We start from the raw sequence: 7,206 nt of genomic DNA on the forward strand, positions 1-7,206 counted from the left end.
TGTCTGTCTGTCTGTCTCTCTCTCATTGCAGAAGGAAAGTGCCATTTCAGAAGACAGCCTTGTGTTTACCAACATCGACTAAATCAATGAGGCCAACACAGGTTGGGAATTGGGGAGTGGACGGGTAACATTACAGGCGAGGGAAGGGTAGGGAGAGGGCAGAAACAGATGTCCTAAGGCAATGTTCGCCCTTGCTTTGTGAGCTACTCGATCGCTAAAGTTTAAATTGCGAACTTCCATAGTGCAGTTACCTGTGCCACTCGGAGCAGAAACCACAAAGGGCAGAGCTGTGGGGCGGTTGGGACATTAGTCAGTGGAGAGGGACAAACCCATGGGACGTTGTTCAGTGACAGGGAGAGCGTCCCGTCCCCACGGATTACACCAGGTGCTTATCAACCAGGGAGACATTATAACCTACTATTGGCGTAAGGTGGGTGGGAAGGAACAAGCAAGACCTGACCGCTGGCGGCAGTGGATGCGCCAGCACAATAACCAGCCTTGGGTAACCTTGCAGAGTTGTCACAAGGGGAACGTCTGCTGGACGCTGGGTGAGAGAAAGAACAAATAGTATTGGTTATCCACGTGGGAACCAAACCTTGTCCGGTCCATTGTAAACTCCAGCATCCGGGACCCATACATGTCAACCCAGTGTACATTCCTCGGCAGAACAAGCAGGCAGAGGCCATTGCCCTGGCATTGCGAACATGTTCTGCTATATTAATGTTGGCGTCACTGTTAGTATTATTGAGGTGGATTTTATCACCGAAAGATGAGAAGGAAGGATTCATAACTTGCTGTCTAACATAGATGCGATCGACACAAAGTGCTGGAGGAATTCAGCAGGTCAGGCAGCATCTATGGAGGGAAATAACCAGTACTTCTCTCCATAGACCGAAACGTTGACTGTTCCTTTCCCTCTGTAGATGCTGCCTGACCCGCTGAGTTCCTCCAGCACATTGTGTGTGTTGCTCCAGATTCCCGTATCTGCAGAATCTCTTGTGTCTACACAGATACTGTCACGAGGAAGGCGTGCCAGCAACTTTACTTTCTTGGCAGGCACGGTAGTGTAGCGGTTAGCGAACGCTATTACGGCGCCAGCAACCCGGGTTCAATTCCGGCCGCTGTCTGTGAGGAGTTTGTACGTTCTCCCCCCGTGTGTCTGCGTGGGTTTCCTCCGGGTGCTCCGGTTTCCTCCCACATTCCAAGGACATACAGGTTAGGAAGTTGTGGGCATGTTATGTTGGCGCCGGAAGCGTGGCGACACTTGCAGGCTGCCCCCAGAACGCTATGCAAAAGATGCATTTCACTGTGTGTTTCGATGTATGTGTGACTAATAAAGAAATCTTAGCTTATCTTAAGGAGGTTCGGCTTATCACCAGACACGCTAACAAACTTCTACAGGTGTGCTGTTGGAAGTCTCCTGACCAGTTGCATCACAGTCTGGGACGGCAATTTGAATGCGCAGGAATGTAAGAAGCTGCAGAGAGCAGTGGACTCAGCCCAATACATCACGGGCACATCCCTCCCCACCATCGGGAGTATCTACAGGAGGCGCTGCCTCAAGAAGGCAACATCTGTCATCAAAGATCCCCCCACCATCCGGGCCATGCCATCTTCTCGCAGCTCCCATCGGGCAGCAGGTACAGAAGCTTGAAGTCCCCAAACCACCAGGTTCAGGACTTCCCTTCAACCATTTGGTTCTTGAACCGACCGGCACAACCCTAATCACCGCAGGTTAGCAACCCCCTGACCACTTGGCACTAAAGTGGACCTTGCTTTTGTTTTGTTCTAATTCTTTCTTGTAAAACATTGCGTAGAATTTATGATTAATTGACGTTTTTCTTCTGAATGTTTTGCATCTGATGCTATGTGTCTGTGATGCTCTGCAAGTTTTTCATTGCACCCGTGCACACATGGACGTGTGTCTCACAGTAAACTCCACTTTGACTACTGAATCTAAGTGCAGAGACCAGCCCTATAAACTGTAACCATGGAGGCAAAGAGGACCCCCCCCTCCCCCCATGAAGTTGAAACAGAGAAGACGGTTCTCGTAAAAGTAAGTTAGTAACTAGATCCTCCAAAGAATGTCAAAGGGTTACTAATCAGGAAGGAGAATAGACAAAATGTTCTCGAGCACTGGGATTAATTTGTGGCGTCAAACTTTGGTCACCAGGGAAAATACCGTCTACTGATTAATTCAGGGGGGATGTGTGTGAGTACCTGTACCATTACACAACAGTAATTAGTTTCATTAAGAAGTATAATAGAAATAAAGTCACCCTTAACAAGAATGGAAAAGTTAATAACTCCCAGCTATAAAACTACATCTGTTGAGGCAGAACACAAAGTGTAAAGTCATTGAGGTGAAGACCGGTTCTGTGAGAATAGTGAGCTGAGTGGTGAAACCAGGAACCAGAGATCGATGTAAGTGAACATTGTGATCCCACTGAAAAGGAAACAAAAAGTCTTACGTCTCCTCTTATGCACAGTTCAAAACTAAAACTAAATCAGAGGGAGAGGTGAGATGAAGTGTCTGTTACTTCTGAGACTGAGGGAACACAGGACTGTACATCAATACGTCAAAACACGGACACCAGCCGCCCCTCCTTGGACTCTTGGTGAAGCAGCCAGCATAATCAAAGACCCCACCCACCCAGGACATTCTCTCTTCTCGCCTCTTCCATCGGGTAGAAGATACAGGAGCCTGAGGGCACGTACCACCAGGCTCAAGGACAGCTTCTATCCCACTGTGATAAGACTACTGAACGGTTCCCCTATACGATGAAATGGACTCTGACCTCACGATTTACCTTGTTGTGACCTTGCACCTTATTGCACTGCACTTTCTCTGTAGCTGTGACACTTTACTCTGTACTGTTATTGTTTTTACCTGTACTACATCAGTGCACCCTGTACTAACCCAACGTAACTGCACTGTGTAATGAATTGACCTGTACGATCGGTATGTAAGACAAGTTTTTCACTGTACCTCGGTACAAGTGATAATAATAAGCCAATACCAATACAAGTTTTCCAATAGGAACTCCAAAGCTCAACATCAGTACGTCAAAAACATCCCATGGATGGAGACATCAAACATCTTCTAACCTTCTGAAACAAAGCATTACTGTTACCAACTGCAGCTTTTCAGATTACTCCCCAAAATACCCACTCCCAATTCCCAACATGAATCCCCTCTCTCCCTCTCCCCCCCCCCTGCTCTCCTTCCCATCAAGGGAAACACACAAACTCAACACTTCGGAAAAATAAAAAAAATTCATGCTCTTAAAACGCAGCTGAATGAAAGCAAGTAATCATCAGTTTTACATCCCCCCTGCCATTCAACCCTCGCAGCACGCTCAGCTTGGGGTGAGCATCAAATAACTCAGGTGGATTTTGGTGTGACTCAGCGACAGAGCTTTCCTTTGCTCTCTCCACCAGCTGTGTGACTGAAAGTGGGGTCTCGTAATGCGCTGCTCCTTCTTGGTCAGAGAGTCACAGAGCGACACAGCGCGGATACAGGCCCTTTGGCCCAATCAGTCCCTGCTGACCACGGTGCCCACCCAGCTAGTCCCAATTTCCTGCGTTCGGCCCATATCCCTCCAAGCCCCGTCCCTCCATGTACCTGTCCAAGTGCTTCTTAAATGACACTATTGTACCTGCCTCACGCACTTCCTCTGGCAGCCCGTTCCATATACTTACCCCCTCTGTGTGAAAAAGTTACCCCTCACGTCCCTTTTAGACCTTTCCCCTCTCACCTTAAACCTGACGTATCAGTGATAGTGTGGGAGGGGGAGTTGAAGTCACCGGCGACGGGGAGATGCAGGTCGCGGGTACGGACGGAGCGCGGGTGTTCTGCGGAACGGTCACCTTGCTCTAAACCCCACCCCCTCCAACCATGCCTCATCTTCCCTTCCCTTTCCCAGCCGAGCTCTCTTTATTCTACCCATTTTCTCTCCTTACTTGTGACCCGTCCCCCGGTGGATCTGCTCTCCCCTCCTCCCCCGCACCTGCCCATCACTATCTCTTACCTGCATCTACCTATCACCACCCTGTGCCCACCCCGCCTCCCCTCTGTTGTCCACCTATCACTGCTCTGCTTTTCCCTCCTATACATTGGGCTTCCCCTTTTCCTATCTTCAGTCCTGGAGAAGGGTCCTGACCCGAAATGTTGACCGCCTGCTTTTCTCCACGGATGTTGCCTGGCCTGCTGAGTTCCTCCAGCATCGTCATGGTTTTCATCTATGAAAGTCGCCCCTCATCCTCCTTTGTTCCAAGAGAATGATGACCTAACCTGGCCAACCTCTCCCTGTAACTCGGGTCCTCGAGCCCTGGCAATGCCCACATATATCTTTGTGCTCTTTCCCGTTCAACCACGTCCTTCCTCTAACAGGGTGACCAGAACTGAACAGAGTGCTCCCAATGCGGTCTCACCAACGACTTGTACAACTGCAACATCACGTCCCAACTCCTGTACTCAAGTGCCCTGACCAATGAAGGCCAGTGTGCCGAGCGCCTTGTTCACCGCCTGCGACGCCGCTTTCAGGGAACTATTGGGAGGTGGGAAGTGTCCTGGTCGTCTCCCGGGATTCATCGATAGCTTCAGGCATCCATAATCCTCATCCCACAGATGAAACAATCTGGCAAAGCACAGTCTGCACTTTCCCCGTCCTCACCGCGCCCTGCCTTTGTGTACGGGCAAACAGAAACGCCCTCTGAACGCTGAGCTGCCATTTTAGGACTTCAATTTCCCGATGACATTTGGAATGATCAAGCCCTCTCTGTCTCTTGACCTGATTACCTTCATGGAGAACTGCTGGCCATGAGTTAGCACACTTTTGCTCCTCTTTTTCCGTTTTTTTGCACTCTAATACCCGATTATTTTTTTTGAGATTCAGCCTGAAACTGACTCACATCCATTTCCCCTCCTCCTGCTTCTCCCAGCAGGATTTATACTTTGAACTCTCATTCTGATTTTTTTCCTCTCAAACTTTTCTGCCCTCTTCCGTTTTAGCTTCTAATTCCCGTCACGCACATGTAGCCTCGAAGGATTGGCTGTAATTTTTTTCTTTGGCTTGTTTTCCCTCTCCAGCTTCTCTGGGGATCCTGTCCTTGGCTGGTCTTCCTTAACCAGTGCTTCTACTCGTTTGTGACACTTTTTATTGAAACAGTTCCACAGGATGGTCGACCACAGTCCCTTGTCTTCTGCCATTATCTGATGCTTGTGACTGTAACATGACCACCGAACCACAACGTATCTAAACTACACAATTCCAGTGGCTGTAATGCAACCCCTGGGGTGTGTAGCTGTGGTACAACTAACCCAGCCTTTAGTACAAAATAATTTACACAAGCGGTTCAGCTCCGGATGACTTAAAATCTCCTCTCACTAAACATTGCCATTTAAGTACAGCACGCAATAAATCACGCCAATGATTTTGTCTAATGACTACGTCTCTTTGTTAATCACAGTTAGCTCAAACAACTCAAGCATTCAGAATCAGGTTTATTATCGCTTATGTATGACGTGAAATTTGTTGTGTTGCGGCAGCAGTACAGCATAAGATGTAAAAATTACTACGTTACCAAAAAATAGTGCCAAAGAGGAATAACGGGGTGGCGTTCATGGGTTCATGGACCGTTCAGGAATCTGGTGGCGGAGGGGAAGAAGCTTTTCCTGAATCGTTGATAAGATATCTTTATTAGTCACATGTACATCGAAACACACAGTGAAATGCGTCTCTTTGCGTGGAGTGTTCTGGGGGCAGCCCGCAAGTGTCACCACGCTCCCGGTGCCAACGTAGCACATCCACAACTTCCTAACCCGTACGTCTTTGGAAGGTGGGAGCACCTGGAGGAAACCCACACAGACACGCGGGGAGAACATACAAACTCCTTATGGGCAGTGCCTGAAATTGAACCCGGGTCGCTGGCGCTGTAAAGCGTTACGCTAACCGCTCCACCCTTCAGGCTCCTGTACCTCCTCCCTGATGGTAGTAACGAGAAGAGGGCATGTCCCGGGTGGTGAGGGTCCTCAGTCACGGAAGCCGCCTTCTTGAGGCACCGCCTCGTGAAGATGTCCTCGGTGGCAGGGAGGGTTGTGCCCGTGATGGAGCTGGCTGAGTCTACAACCCTCTGCAGCCTCTTGCGATCCTGCACGTTGGAGCCTCCGTACCAGGCGGTGATGCAACCAGTCAGGATGCTCTCCGCTGTACTTCTGGAGAAATTTGGAGGAGTCCTCGGTGACGTACTGAATCTCCTCAAACTCCTAATGAAGTAGAGCCACTGGCGTGCCTTCTTTGTCACTATGTAATTCAAACAAAGCTGGTTAACCCTTTAGTTACTGAACATTTTTAGTTAGTTACACAGTTCTTTACTTTCACAACTTCCGAAACCGACCGCCTGTGTCCAGATGTTACCCATTCAGCTGAGCGTGGTCAGGGATCGATGCGGTGGGTCTTTTCACCAAGTTGGGGATGTGGGCTGTCTTGACCCTGCTGGTCCCCGGAGTTATTGCAGTCTGTCACCTGGTGAGGCACCCCCTTCACATTTCTTACCTGCCTTCCACACCTCGCTTTGACTTTACGGCCAATGGGCTGGAGGTACGTCCGTCACTTCCCGGGTACGTCCTCCTTTCTTTCAATCCTTTGAAATTCCCGCCGGCTTCCATAATCCAGTCTGCAGTTATCGCAGCCTGTGCTTGTACAAGTCACCGGACTGTCCCTGGTACACGGTTTCCCAGAACGCTGGTGCACGTCAGAACATCCTGATGTGTTTTGCTCTGTGTTCAGGGACAGTGGGACGTTCCCGGGGCTGGAAAACTGCAGCAGCTCAAAAGCTGCCTCAGCCCAGCCCCCAGACTGACACGGACCAGATGTGGAAATGTCAGCATGACCCCACTTCACACAGTCCCACTTCTGGCTCACCAGGTCTCTTGTTTCCAGTTCTAATTAACTCTTTCAACCTCTCTCTGTCTCCGTGTCTCTCTCTTAACCCTTTCAATCTCTCTCTGTCTCTGTGTCTCTGTCTTAACTCTTTCTAACTCTTTCAATCTCTCTCAGCTGTCTGCAGTAGGATAAAATGGGATTGGTCAATTGGTTTATTATTGTCACACGTACCGAGGTACAGTGAAAAACTTTGCTTTGCATGCTGTCCATACAGATCATTTCATTACAACAGTGCATTGAGGTAGTACAAGGGAAAACA

General features: G+C 49.2%; 1 protein-coding gene across 2 annotated transcripts in view; it reads right to left on the reverse strand.

Annotated features, from left to right (window-relative positions):
* The window catches only part of LOC127587246 (myeloid cell surface antigen CD33-like), a 30,565-nt gene extending 23,794 nt beyond the window's left edge, over positions 1–6,771 (reverse strand). Inside the window, exon 1 of one of the 2 annotated variants that reach the window (XM_052045520.1) lies at positions 6,558–6,771. The gene's annotated coding sequence lies outside the window, so the exon portion shown is untranslated. Of the gene's footprint in view, positions 1–4,801; positions 4,921–6,557 lie in introns of those variants that run through there. The other variant, XM_052045521.1, reaches the window with a different exon arrangement.
* Positions 6,772–7,206: the final 435 nt, after the last annotated feature.

The sequence above is a fragment of the Pristis pectinata genome, chromosome 39, assembly GCF_009764475.1.
Source record: "Pristis pectinata isolate sPriPec2 chromosome 39, sPriPec2.1.pri, whole genome shotgun sequence".
Classification (NCBI taxonomy): Eukaryota; Metazoa; Chordata; class Chondrichthyes; order Rhinopristiformes; family Pristidae; genus Pristis; species Pristis pectinata.